We start from the raw sequence: 14,990 nt of genomic DNA on the forward strand, positions 1-14,990 counted from the left end.
AGTGAAGTATACAGAACCAGTAGAGTCAAAAGAGCTAACCTACTTACTAGATGTAGCAGAGCTTAGTCACTGGAGTATGTGTGTGTATTTCCAGCAACCTCTCAAACCAATCCCCTCTCCATAGACTTCTATGTCACTCTGAAAGCAGAAAACAGCCTGATAAATGGAGATTTTTTTTTTTCTAATGTATATTGCTAAGTTCCTTATAGTCACCTGCACTCCGTGGCATAAGAAAGGCATAGTAGTCCTTTAGTGGGGCTGACAGGCCCTTGCTACTTTCTTTTTTTAATAGGCTGTTACTTGCTGTAGTAATCCAAGCAGATAAAGGGTCCTATTTAGTTACCAATTCCCGTTCCTGCTCACAGCTGACTCTGCTTCCCCTTCTGTCCTACCGGGCTCCCAGCGATGTGATATGGAATGCACGGGGTCTCCTGGATGGCAGAAGGGGATGGCAGGCATAAGCAGGGATCGGTATGTAAGATCGCGGGCCCGTGGCATGAACATTTGAAGGCAAACCCCAACAAATATTGCTGTTTTATACTCAGGGGTCTCTTTAGACCCCCATGTATAATGATCAGGGGGGTTCAGGGGAGGTGAGCCAACATAAAAACCAGTGTTACTTACCTCTCCTGGGCTCCAGAAAAACTCCATATTGTCTTCAGGTGTCATGTGGGTCAGGCTGGCATCACAACGCATAATGACGCCACTGTACCCAATGTCTGTGACATCATTGAGGGCCGAAAACAGTAGGGAGTCTTGCTGGATCCAGGGAGAGGTCAGTAATAGAGATGAGCAAACAGTGAAATATTTGAGATTCAATATTCGTTTTGAGTAGAGCCTCAATATTCATCTACTCAATCGAATCCCATTATAGTCTATGGGAAAAAATGCTCATTTCAGGGGAAACCACTATTCGACTAAAGGAGAGTCACCAAGTCCACGAATAGCAGGAGGAGAGTGTTTCTGAGGAGCGCTGTGCAGTCAAAGCACAGGGACCCCATTATAGTTTGTGGGGACCGTGCGCTTTAACTGCACAGCGCTTTCAGTTGCGCTGATAAAAAGTCAGCTCCCTCATAACCGCAAGCTGCCAGCTCTCCTGACTAGCAAGGAAGAGCCTGCTGCAGAACCAGCGATGATTTGTTGCAGGCTCATCCTTGCTAGTCAGGAGAGCTGTCAGCTTGCTGTTATGAGTGAGCTTATTTTTTCTCTTAGGAATGAATAGACCAGCGTTGATTGGCCAGTGTACAGCATTCGGTCAATCAACGCTGGTTCTGCCGGAGGCTCGTCTGTGAGGAGGTGAAGTCTTATATTGGACCACAGCAGTCTCCATTGTGTTCCGATTTTAGACTCCGCCTCCTCACAGACGAGCCTACGGCAGGACCAGCGTTGATTGGCCGAATGCTGTACACTGGCCAATCAACGCTGGTCTATTCATTCCTATGAGAAAGAGAATCAGCTCCCTCATAACAGCAAGCTGCCAACTCTCCTGACTAGCAAGGAAGAGCCTGCGGCAAATCAACGCTGGTTCTGCAGCAGGCTCGTCCTTGCTATTGCTTTGATCATTTTTTATTCAAATTTTTATCAGAATCAAAACAGTGAAAAAACAGCGGTTTAGCACTCTTGACTATTTTTCCCGCTACGGCGTTTACCAAACAGGAAAAATATTTTTATAGATTTGTAGAGCGGGCGATTTCGGACATGGGGATACCTAACATGTATGCGATCATCTATGTGTCCAAACAGCAGTTTATTTCCTAGGATCTACCACTTAATGTCATACATGTGGTCATAAATAGATGTTTGGGCACAAAGCAGGGTGCAAAAGCACTATTTGGCCTTCAGAGTGCAGATTTCAATTGTCTGGTTTTTGAATGCCATTTCATGTCTGTAGAGTTCCAAAGGTGCCAGTAAAGAGTGTAAAGGGATTAGCTCAGGGATCGTCGTTTCCTCAGATAGACGAACACTATTTTGGCACAGTAATGAAAGTCCAGTCCATCCGAGTGTGGTGCAACTGGCCGCAATCAGTTTTATTTGAATTTTCAGGCAAAACAAAAAAGAAGCAATACAAAATAAAATCCTAGCCATCTGGCTACTACCTTCAACACTGGTTACATAACTATGAGAGCTTGGCCTTCTGCACAGCTCCCTAAACACAAAATACAGCAGTATTACTCACAGGTGAATATCCAGGAGCAGAGAGAGCCATATTCCTGTGGGCTGTCTGCCCTTTTATACACACATCCCAAAACCTGGAGTGGCTGAACAGAGTAGCGACGCACCCAACACTCCTACTCCAGCAGCCAGACCTTTACCAGGGTTTTGCTAAAACCCTCCAGCAAAGCACACAACTTTCTCAGCTGCATCTAGATTGTATATGGCAGGAACCTGAGAGAAATGTATACTCCTTCGACCACTTTGCCCCTGGGTCCTGTCACAAGTGGAATTCCGCAAAGAGAGACCCCATTTTGAAAGTTATGCTAATTATACTCCTTAAGGAATTTATGAAGGGGTGTAATGAGCATTATTTTCCGAGAAGTGAATATGTAAGCTGTGTGGGGTACATTAGGTAACCAAATCCTATGCTATTTTCTCACTACTCCTATGACTGAGGAAAAGAGGGGGGGGGGGGGGGGGAATCTGTGGAGTCAGTTCTGGTGTCTTTTCTCCAGTAAACTCTAAATCCAAGGTATACGTTTGCTCAGTTTACGCATTTTCCTTCCTGCCACATCCAATTTTGTATTAAAGATGCAGCAATTTTTATGTTGCTATATATTTTTTATCTTCTGGTGATATAGCTATATGAAGGGTTGATTTTTGTGGGGTGAGATGAATTTTAACTGATTCTGTGTGAAATCTAAAAAGAACATCAAATATCACATTTCTTTTTAACGTTTCAATTTTTTGTTTTTCACCATACAGCATAAGTAACATGTTACATTTATTCTATGGGTTGGTTCAATTATGGCAATAACTAATTTATGTTGTTTATTTATACGTTAATAATTTTGCAGAATAAAATTTCATTTAGGGAAGAAAAATATTTTTTGCATCGACATTTTCTCACGGGAGTAACATTTTTTATTTTTCCACTGACAGCGTTGGTTGATTTTATTTTTTTGTGGGACAAGCTCTTGGTACCTCTTTGGTGAGAGGGGTGTTTCCTCCTCCCATTTGTGATGGATCATCATCAGTCACATGACTGCAAAAAGCTGGCAACTACAATGTAAGCAGACCCTTGCAGTTAAGTGATATACGTATGACAATGACTTCATACAACAGGTGGAAATGCAGGACAGGGGTCGGCTGTGCTTGCCAACCCCTTCATACATATTTATAGGGAGTGGTATCATTCATCAGGATGGCTGAAGACCCTGCTACTATTGAATTCCAGAGTGGCAGTGGTTCTTCTGTGAAAGCAGGACCACTGCCGAGAATAATATTTAAATAAAATTATAAGAGGTTCTGCTAGGATCTATCCCTGTGACACTCTGATAACTGGCGGAGGTGCTGCTATCCGAAGAGTCTCTGAACCTATGGAATTTGTGACTTTAGTGCTAAATACAAATGGTCAAATCTATCTGCAAGCTGCTGGTTGCATTTATCAGAAGTGTTAAATACACAGAAGGTGGAGGCTGTGACAACCAACAGGAGGAAGAATACAGAATTCTTGGGGTGAAACAGAAGAGAAGCAGCAGAACTTCAGACACAGTGGGATGAGACCAGAGTTGTAGGGGGTATGACTGGAGATGCAAAATGCATGACTAGAGAAGCAGGAGCCCAGAATACAAGAAGCTTGGGCAGGAATCAAAGAAATGATGCGAGCCAAGTAAAAATGAAGCGGCAGGATTACAGAGGATGGTAGAGGTAAAAAGTATGCGGTTAATTATTACAGTCCCTGGAGAACCCCTTTAAGGGCATATTATATTTGTAAGTACTGAAAAACATACGTTCTAGGAATCTGGTAGTTCTGTTGATATACTCAAAGTAGTGGAAGATGTTATCAGTATTGGTTTCTTGTAGGGTAAGTACTCCCCTAGTAGTTCCATAATTGGAGATGACCATTGGAAATGGTGGTAGAAATGTTCAAGATCGAAATTCCTCTGTAGTGGTAGGAGTGTAAGTGCAGAAGGTGATAGAGAACATCATATGCCATACTCTTTCTGGAAGTTCTATGTATAGGTACAAGGGAATGAGAGTAGATTGAAGCACGGGTCACAGGTGGAGAATGTTACAGTAATTAGCTACATGGAGTTCAGAAGGAGGAGGAGATGCCAACCAGGAGCCTAGATACTTCTATTGTAGAAGATTGACCAAATCGCTGGTCCTCTGTAGCTACCACAGATATAGTTTGGATCGTAATGAACCCAGCACAAATTGGATAAATAGTGAGTCCATGGACTTGGTCCTTGGGATAGGAACAAACAGATGTTGTATGATATAGAGACATTTCAGCAAGACAATTATATTTAAACGGTTTATACAGCCTGGTATTGTTAATGGCAGAGCTTCTCACAGCTTGAACTTATCTATAAAGAGTGGAAGCAAAGGATGAAGGTTGAGGGACAGAGACTGTTTCTCTATATAAGTATGCCTTGGTTCTTGAACTTATACACCATGGCAAGACTTTCCAGATTCCCCTGCTGAAACATGAGAACCAAGCATAGCATGTAATATCAACTGGTCTTCTCCTGCAGGATGAGTGATACCCTTGTAATGTGGGTGTGATCTTACTTTGCCAGCCAGTGGCTCCATAGCCAGAGCAAATAGGTGACAAGGGGCATCCCTGCCACATGCCCCTCATTAAAGGGAATGAGGAGAAGACAAGTACATTTAGGCCACCATCGTCTTTTGTTGTTTATATAAGATCTGCACCCAGTTGATGAAAGCTGAGCCGAAGTCAAACTTCTTCAAGACTCTCAAAAGGAATGGTCATTCGATAGAAACAAAGGCCTTGGCTGTACTTCTCCTTATTGTGTTTTCCCAACTGGATGACCATCTGCACACACTGGAGATTGTCTGACGTACTTCTACCAAGAATACCGTATATACTTGAGTATAAGCCAAATTTTTCAGCACAGTTTTTGTGCTGAAAAAGCCCCCCTCGGCTTATACTCGAGTCAAGCAAAAAAACTTTTTTTTTTTTTTTTTATTGGGGGGGGGGGGGGTGTCTATGACCAGCCGTAATAGTAGTGTATAGAATCTCCCATAAAATAATGAAAAAAAGAAGCTTTAAAAAAATAATAAAAAAATTAAGTAAATAAAAGTTCTAAATCCCTCCTTTCCCTAGAATACATATAAAAGTAGAAAATTACTGTGATACACATACACATTAGGTATCCCTGTGTCTGACAGTGCCCGGTCTACTGAATATAGGGTATCTGCAGTGCTCCTGTTCTGTCAGGAAGGGGTTAATAGGAGCACTGCAAATACCCTATATTCAGCCCGGCTGAATTCCAAGTGGGGGGGGGGGACCCAGTCCTCAAGCTCAGGGAAGGGACAGACAGACAACCAAAACACCCCCCTCCCCCTCCCCAGCAATTACAGCACCCAAAAACTCCGACCATTTTAATTTTTGAAATTTTCCAGTAGCTGCTGCATTTCCCCCCCCTAGGTTTATACTTGAGTAAATAAGTTTTCCCAGTTTTTTGTGGTAAAATTAGGGGCCCCGGCTTATATTCGGGCCGGCTTATACTCGAGTATATACGGTATATCTATTTTTATCTTGGTGTACAGGAGCCAAAGTTCAGACGGTTAGGCAAGACTTTAGTAAGTTTTTTTTATTATCCTTGTTCATAAGAGAAATAGGTCAATACAGGAGGCAGGAAAGCTGATTTTTGTCATTTTTTGAAATCACTGCCATTGTGGCTTCATAGAAGGATGGTGGGAGAATACCGTAGGTGAAGAAGAGCTGAAATGTTTCTAATAGATGAGACAACAGAAATTCATAATACTTTACTTTTATATTATATTTAACTAGTTATAGTTTTACCTGTGAAATGTTTAACAGCAGCATTTGCACTTAAAGCGAGTAAGAAGATTTATGCTGCAGTATTTGAAGATAATATATGAAAGAGATTATTCTGATCTTTGCAATATAAATCTGTACTGTATATGATTTGGAATGAGTTTTCAAAGCAATAAACTGAGTAAAGCCAGAAATGAGAGACACAATCAGCATACGTTTTTTGAGACAATCCACCAATATGCGTAAAGTAAGCAGGAATCTAACTGTCCCTCCTAGGAGTAGCACTGCACCTCTAATGATGCGAGGTGAGGCGACGGAATCAGGCGGCTCTCCGGAGGGGACAGCAGCTGCGGCAATTTTTTTTTCTTACTTTTTTCCCCTTAAACTAGTGCAGGAGAAGGCCGCTCTGAAAACATCCCGAGTAGAGATGAGCGAACACTAAAATGTTCGAGGTTCGAAATTCGATTCGAACAGCCGCTCACTGTTCGAGTGTTCGAATGGGTTTCGAACCCCATTATAGTCTATGGGGAACATATACTTGTTAAGGGGGAAACCCAAATCCGTGTCTGGAGGGTCACCAAGTCCACTATGACACCCCAGGAAATGATACCAACACCCTGGAATGACACTGGGACAGCAGGGGAAGCATGTCTGGGGGCATAAAAGTCACTTTATTTCATGGAAATCCCTGTCAGTTTGCGATTTTCGCAAGCTAACTTTTCCCCATAGAAATGCATTGGCCAGTGCTGATTGAACAGAGTACGGAACTCGACCAATCAGCGCTGGCTCTGCTGGAGGAGGCGGAGTCTAAGATCGCTCCACACCAGTCTCCATTCAGGTCCGACCTTAGACTCCGCCTCCTCCGGCAGAGCCAGCGCTGATTGGCCGAAGGCTGGCCAATGCATTCCTATGTGAATGCAGACTTAGCAGTGCTGAGCCAGTTCTGCTCAACTACACATCTGATGCACACTCGGCTCTGCTACATCTGATGTGTAGTTGAGCAGAACTGGCTCAGCACTGCTAAGTCTCTGCATTCGCATAGGAATGCATTGGCCAGCCTTCGGCCAATCAGCGCTGGCTCTGCCGGAGGAGGCGGAGTCTAAGGTCGGACCTGAATGGAGACTGGTGTGGATCTTAGACTTCGCCTCCTCCAGCAGAGCCAGCGCTTATTGGTCGAGTTCCGTACTCTGGCCAATCAGCGCTGGCCAATGCATTCTATTAGCCCGATGAAGTAGAGCTGAATGTGTGTGCTTAGCAGCGGCGAGGTCAATAAGTAAAGATACTTTTTTTTGTTTAATAATAGGCCGATACCTTCTGGATTATCCCCAGCAGGTAGTGGCCTATTTACCTACCTCCCTGGGCCTGCTCACTGCCGCCCTCGCTTCCCCTTCTGCTATAGGCTGCAGAGGGCGGCAGTGAGCAGGCCTGGGTCCAGGCCGCGATCCCTCTACTGCTATTATACACGGGGGTCTTTTCAGACCCCCGAGTATAATAATCAGAGCCCCTGGCTTCGGGCCTGAATGGTAATGTGCCAGACGTCACGTGATCTGGGATATTTCCATACAGGCCTGAAGCCTGTGCTAGTAGTAATAGCCTGTTACAGCTAGCACAGACATTGGGCCTGTATGTTAACAGGCTGTTACTGCCAGCACAGGCATTGGGACTGTATGGTAATGCTAGCTCAGGCTTTGGGCCTATATGGTAATATCCCATACCACATGATGTCTGGGACATTATCATGCAAACCCGAAGCCTGCTAAGATTAACATCGGATCCCGGAGAGGTGAGTAACAGTGTTTTTTATGTTCCCTCACCTCCCCTGGGTGTCTTTTGATCATCCGCCTCAGGCAGCAGAGAGGCTAGGTTCACCACTGCTTAGGAGCCATATCAGGATAGACCTATATGCCACTGAACAAATGTAAGTGCAGTATAATCTGCTTCCGGGATGAAGGTTTAGGTTTAATATGTTTTATCCACAAGGGTTCAAGATATTAGTTAATGCTTATAGAAACAAACTCATCCTGAAAAAGCATCAGAGTCAAACAAAAACTGCTCCCATGATTTAACCATTTTTTCTCAGCGATAGCCTGACAGTTTATAAACCTGGGATGGTTAGGAACTGATTGATAAAACAGTCATAAATTCACCTCTGGGCATAGGAGTTATTACTAAACTCTGGAGTTTTACTTCAGTAGTTTATTATAGGTTCAGAGATCCCTGATTGATTTATAGCTTGGCATTCCAACCCCATTCATTACTTATTTATAACTTTCACTCCATCAGTAATAAAGACAGGTATTTCATGTACTTTTATTCACTTTCATATGTACACACTGCGTTCAATAGGCAATTTTCACAGCATTCAAGCACAGGCTGTATTTTATCTACCTATATATGGTTTCATAATTCATAGACCTGTGTTTCCATAATTTTCATTAAAGAGGACACAAAACACTAAAAGTCATACATCACTTGATTCTAGCTGAGCCCTTGAGCAATTGGAGAGTCATAGCTAATTTACATATAACTTCCCGAGGACCATATCTTCTGTACGTGTGAAAAACCCCAAAACTGGTCAGGGGCACAGAGGGAATGATATTACATTTGTCACTTAGCATTTCATACAGTACTTGTTGACAGGTCAGGACATATTCACCACCAACACAGCAATGAAATTGTCAAAGTGTACCTGTTGTTTCATTTGATTGTTCAGAATAGATTACACTAAACAAAAAAAAACAACTTTCCGCGGATATCTTGGTATACAATAATCGATCTTAGTCAATTTGAACATGCTGATTTTGAATATCCAAACCGTTTTTCTATACCACCCTTCCGCCGATGGCATTTTTTGATTTTCGTTTTTGACTCCCCTCCTTCTAAACCCCATAACTTTTTTTATTTCTTCACTCCCAGAGTTATATGAGGTCTTAATTTTTGCAGGACAAATTTTTCTTCATGATGCCACCAGTAATTATTCCGTATAATGTACTGGGAAGCAGGAAAAAAAATCAGAATGGGGTGGATTTGAAGAAAAAATGCATTTCTGTGACTTTCTTACGGGCTTTGGTTTTACGGCGTTCACTGTGCAGCCAAAATGACATGTCCCCTGTATTCTGTGTTTCGGGACGGTTCCAGGGATACCAAATTTATATAGTTTTATTTACATTTTGACCCCGTAAAAAAAATCCAAAACTGTGTTAAAAATTTTTTTTTCTAAAAGTCGCCATATTCCGCCGGCTGTAACTTTTTTATACGTAAGTGTACGGGGATGCATAGGGCGTCTTTTTTGCAGGGCCGGGTGTACTTTTTAGTTCTACCATTTTCGGGAAATGTTATTGCTTTGATCACTTTTTATTCAAATTTTTATCAGAATCAAAACAGTGAAAAAACGGCGGTTTGGCACTTTTGACTATTTCTCCCGCTACGGCGTTTACTGAACAGGAAAAATATCTTTATAGATTTGTAGAGCGGGCGATTTCAGACGCGGGGATACCTAACATGTATATGTTTCACAGTTTTTTAACTACTTTTATATGTGTTCTAGGGAAAGGGGGGTGATTTGAACTTTTAATACTTTTTGTATTTTTTTATATTTTTTTTTACAATTTTTTTTTTTTTTTGCATTTATTAGACCTCCTAGGGGTGTTGAACCCCAGGGGGTCTGATCACTAATGCAATGCATTACAATGCTAATGCATTGCAAAAAATCATCCTTTCTTTTGCAGGTTGCATAGACCAGCCTGCAAAAGAGAGAATTTGCAGACAAGGCCTTGTAAAGGCTCCTGGCTGTCATGGCAACGTGACGTCGGCCCCGGAGTGTGCTCCAGGAGCCGGCGATCACCGGCAAAAAGGCGGCGCCCATGTGCCACCGGGAAAATGGCGCCTCCGGCGCCTTTGACCGTGGTGCCGGAGGGGTTAATGTCTCCGATCGGTCCGGGGACCGATCGGAGGCATTAGAGCCGGTTGTCTACTGCTTAAAGCAGTAGACACCCGGCGGCTATGGTGGTCGCCATAGTTACAGACCCGACATGCGGCGCATGTCGGGAAGGGGTTAAATTTTATATTTAAATTAAATACTTCAAAACAAATGTAATTTTTGCACAAAAACTTGTATTTTAAAAGTTATTGCTACATGAATGTTAAACATAAACATGAACGTGGCTATAGCTAGTGAAATGATATATAACATACATAATTATATGATAAACAAAAATTCAGCTTGAAGTCTAATATCTGTAAAATATGTGCAAAAATTCGTTAAACATGTTCATGGTTTAAATTTCTCAGCTGTGGACTTCCGTTTATACTGATGAGTTCGTCAAATCATGCTGAAGCGTCCAACAGTAGTCCGCCAACATCGCTGCACTCCACTAACCCTGATAGCGTGACTCCATCACCGAAATGTCCTGGTGAAAGCGCTCGCCATGTTCATCGCTGACTGCGCCTAGGTTTTCTAGAAAGGCGATTCCACACGTACCTTTTGTATGTAAATTGCCTCAGTAGATTTTGATTAAGTCAGTTTTTATTCATATGCTAAAGAGCCTTCTCCATGCACCCTCGAAGTCCCTTCGTGCACTTTCTCCTGTGTATACAGCACAGGCTGCTGCTGACTCCTCCCTGCTCTCACACATAGTACACACCGGGGAGATGAAAGCTGCCTGACAACTTCCTGTGCACCAAGAAGCTAATTAGCATATGAATAAAAACGGACTTATTGAAACACTACTGAGGCAATTTACATACAGAAGTGTGTAAAGTGTGGAATAGCCTTTCTAAAGGCTATGCAAGGATGTGATTAGTTAGAAATAACTTTTGCCAATTAATAAATAATTATAATGCAATATATATATATATATCTCATACTAATATTATAAATGTGAAAGTTTGTGTTTTTGGATGTTCGGTACCCCAGGCACACCTGGGTATACTGCACATATACAGAGATGTAGCAGAGACAAGACATGGGCACAGGTAGATCATCGCCAGCAACAATTGCATACGCGTGTCATTGCCAACAGCAACACGCAGACAAAGTCGCGAGCAGAAAGAGAGAACATATATGTCTATATATATTATATATATAATTTTGAATACTGTCAGAAGCTTGTAGTCCTATTTCAGCAAACCAAAAACATTTATTCGACAATATCTTAAGAATTTGACCTGATAGAGCAAAGCGGTTTTCAGATTTGAAATCAGCATAAAAAACTACTTAAACACTTAATGACCTTTAAGATATTCACAGCGTGTTTTCCAGTGTTATTTGAGTACTTGATACTTCAAATATTACATTAACAATATATATTCCTGCAGTGCTGATAAAGAACTATTACCATTAAAGCATATGAGGTAAATAATCTAAGTGTTCTTCCCCATAAGCTCCTCTCTTTCAGCTGCCCGGCCTGTGGGAAGGTAGTCATCTTTAGTGTTGAGCGAGTAGTTTTCGATCGAATACCTCGCTGCCATAGAAATGCGTGTAATCGGCCGAACTCCAAGGGGTTCGATGCGTTGAATATTTGATGCGTTTAACCCCTGGTGTTCGGCCTATACACACATACCTATGCCGGCGAGGTATTCGATCGAATACTACACTAATCATCTTCTTATCCACATGTTCTCCATGGGACATCCTGACTACATTGCAGAAGCATCTTCTGTATATCATCCACTTGGATTTGCAGTCCATCAGCCAATAATATCAGTCACTACCTTGTATATTTACAGCCTATAAATCTAAGTATGCATCACTAACACTATGCTTCACTGGTCCTACCGACCAACTACTACAGTACTCAATAGTTGTAATAACTACTCTGCATACACACTTTGGGTCACTGCAACAATCACTTATTTATGCTGAAGAGCATTACACAATAACTCACACTAAGATTAAGACTCCATGTTGCGGAAAAGCTAATTTTTGTTTTGTTTTTTGTTGCAGATTGTGCAGTGTTTTTTTTTTGAGTCAAAGCCAAGAATGACTACAGTAGGAATAGGAGTAATATAGGAAGCTCTTATTCTTCTACCTTCTGCTCAATCCACTCCTGGCTTTGGTTAAAAAGAAAAACACAACAAAATCTGCAGCAAAAAAAGCTGCTTTTTCATAATGATGGACCTCAGTTTAAAGCTGGGTTCACACAGGGTTTTTTGGTCCGGATTTTGACGTGGAATCGGAGTCAAAATCCGGCTAAAAAAACCTGTCTTCCATTGAATTTAAGGGTTCCTTTTTCCACGAGTAGTTTGTTCCTGTTTGTAAAACAAAGAAGCAACATGCCCTTTCTTCAGGCGGATTCCGCGTCTGATTCAGCCGCGGAGGTCTGCGGTGCGACACTCCCTCCCAACTAGGCCCATTTATTTGGGCCTAATCCAGAGTGGAATACCGCGACTGAATGCTGGTGCACTGTATGCACTGCACCAACATCCAGTCGTGGCTAGCCATTTTTTAGACCAGATTCTGAGGCGGTCTCCACCTCAAAATCCGGTCCAAGAAACTTCGTCTGAACCCAGCTTAACAGTACATCTACATCTCTACCTGAAAAAGTTCATCCAAGCTACTCACACGTTAGCTGTTGGCAGGGTATGTTGCCTACCTCACGGGCCTGTACCACTGATCATCCACTTAAAGCATATCTCTAGTTATAAACAACTGTTCAATAAATGAATAGTACAGATTAAATATATGAAACTTTGTAATATCTCATTCAAGAAATAAATTTTCTTCATCGCTTTTCAGGCAGTTACATTCTCTATTTTATTATATGAAGAGGGGAGGGGGATTAGGAAAGACACTCAAATAATTTCTGGTTTTACACTATAAATCAAGTCTAGATGTGGATCAGAAGAGTTACTGTGTCTCAATAGGGAGAAAAGGTACAGAAACTTATTAGACTGTGCATGTCCTGCTAAGAATTCTGTGTTTAGAATATGCAAATACAATCTCATTGGTGGAAATGAGAAATAAACTATAGTGGTAGACCCCAGTTACAAAATTTTCTTGTAAAGTTTGTTGAAACAGTTTTTTATATTCTTATTCCACCAGAGTTTCTGTAGGTATAATTGACATGCTGTGATTTCCAAAACCACAATGGTTTTGATAATCGCATGTACAGTCATGGCCAAAAGTTTTGAGAATGACAAAAATATTATATTTTCACATGATCTGCTGCCCTCTGGTTTTTATGTGTGTTTGTCAGATGTTTTTTTCAAATACAGAAATAGAATTGCAATCATATTCTGAGTAATAAAAGCTTATATTGACAGAATGAGTTAATGCAGCGTTGCAATATTTGCAGTGTTGACCCTTCTTCCTCAGGACCTCTGCAATTCTCCCTGACATGCTCTCCATCAACTTCTGGACCAAATCCTGACTGATAGCAGTCCATTCTTGCACAATCAATGCTTGGATTTTGTCAGAATTTGTAGGTTTTTGTTTGTCCACCCGTCTCTTGATGATTGACCACAAGATCTCAATGGGATTAAGATCTGGGGAGTTTCCAGGCCATGGACCCAAAATCTCTATGTTTTGTTCCCTGAGCCATTTAGTTATCACCTTTGCTTTATGGCAAGGTGCTCCATCATGCTGGAAAAGGCATTGTTGATCGCCAAACTGCTCTTGGACGGTTGGAAGAAGTTGATCTTGGAGGACATTCTGGTACCATTCTTTATTCATGGCTGTGTTTTTAGGCAAGACTGTGAGAGAGCCGATTCCCTTGGCTGAGAAGCAACTCCACACATGAATGGTTTCAGGATGCTTTACAGTTGGCATGAGACAAGACTGGTGGTAGCGCTCACCTCGTCTTCTCCGAATAAGCTGTTTTCCAGATGTCCCAAACAATCGAAAAGAGGATTCATCAGAGAAAATGACTTTACCCCAGTCCTCAGCAGTCCACTCCCTGTACCTTTTGCAAAATATCAGTCTGTCCCTGATGTTTTTTCTGGAGAGAAGTGGCTTTTTTGCTGCCCTCCTTGAGACCAGGCCTTGCTCCAAGAGTCTCTGCCTCACAGTGCATGCAGATGCACTCACACTTGCCTGCTGCCATTCTTGAGCAAGCTCTGCACTGCTGGTAGCCTGATCCCGCAGCTGAAACACTTTTAAGAGACGGTCCTGGCACTTGCTGGTCTTTCTTGGGCGCCCTGGAACCTTTTTGCCAACAATGGAACCTCTCTCCTTGAAGTTCTTGATGATGCGATAGATTGTTGACCGAGGTGCAATCTTTCTAGCTGTGATACTCTTCCCTGTTAGGCCATTTTTGTGCAGTGCAATGATGACTGCACGTGTTTCTTTAGAGATAACCATGGTTAACAGAAGAGAAACAATGATGCCAAGCACCAGCCTCCTTTTAAAGTGTCCAGTGGTGTCATTCTTACTTAATCATGACAGATTAATCTCCAGCCCTGACCTCATCAACACCCACACCTGTGTTAATGGAGCAATCACTGAAACAATGTTAGCTGGTCCTTTTAAAGCAGGGCTGCAATGATGTTGAAATGTGTTTTGGGGGATGAAGTTCATTTTCTAGGCAAATATTGACTTTGCAAGTAATTGCTGTTAAGCTGATCACTCTTTATAACATTCTGGAGTATATGCAAATTGCCATTAGAAAAACTGAAGCAGTAGACTTTGTAAAAATTAATATTTGTATCATTCTCAAAACTTTTGGCCATGACTGTATTTTTCTGCAACATGTGAATAGGATTTGCAAGAATCTCATCCACTTTACAGTGACAGAAAATACTGAGGTTTTGCGCCACATGGGTCTCCGGCCTAAAAGGGTGGTTGAGTTTACTAAACTGAACAAGCACTTTCCATTCTCTCTCGTAGCTGAGGAATTAATACCTTTACTGCATGGGCAAATACATGGCTGTAGGGACAGTAAGCCAAACTACCAACTTCCCCTCCCCCTACAGGCAGACTCCAACTCTTCTCAAGTGGCGAACCGCCATGGTCACTTAGAAGCAGTAAAGATCCTCTAAATTCATTGAAAGCTAGGGTTTACATTTCTAGTAAAGTAAATATACAATA

This window comes from Leptodactylus fuscus, chromosome 1 (assembly GCF_031893055.1).
Source record: "Leptodactylus fuscus isolate aLepFus1 chromosome 1, aLepFus1.hap2, whole genome shotgun sequence".
NCBI lineage: Eukaryota > Metazoa > Chordata > Amphibia > Anura > Leptodactylidae > Leptodactylus > Leptodactylus fuscus.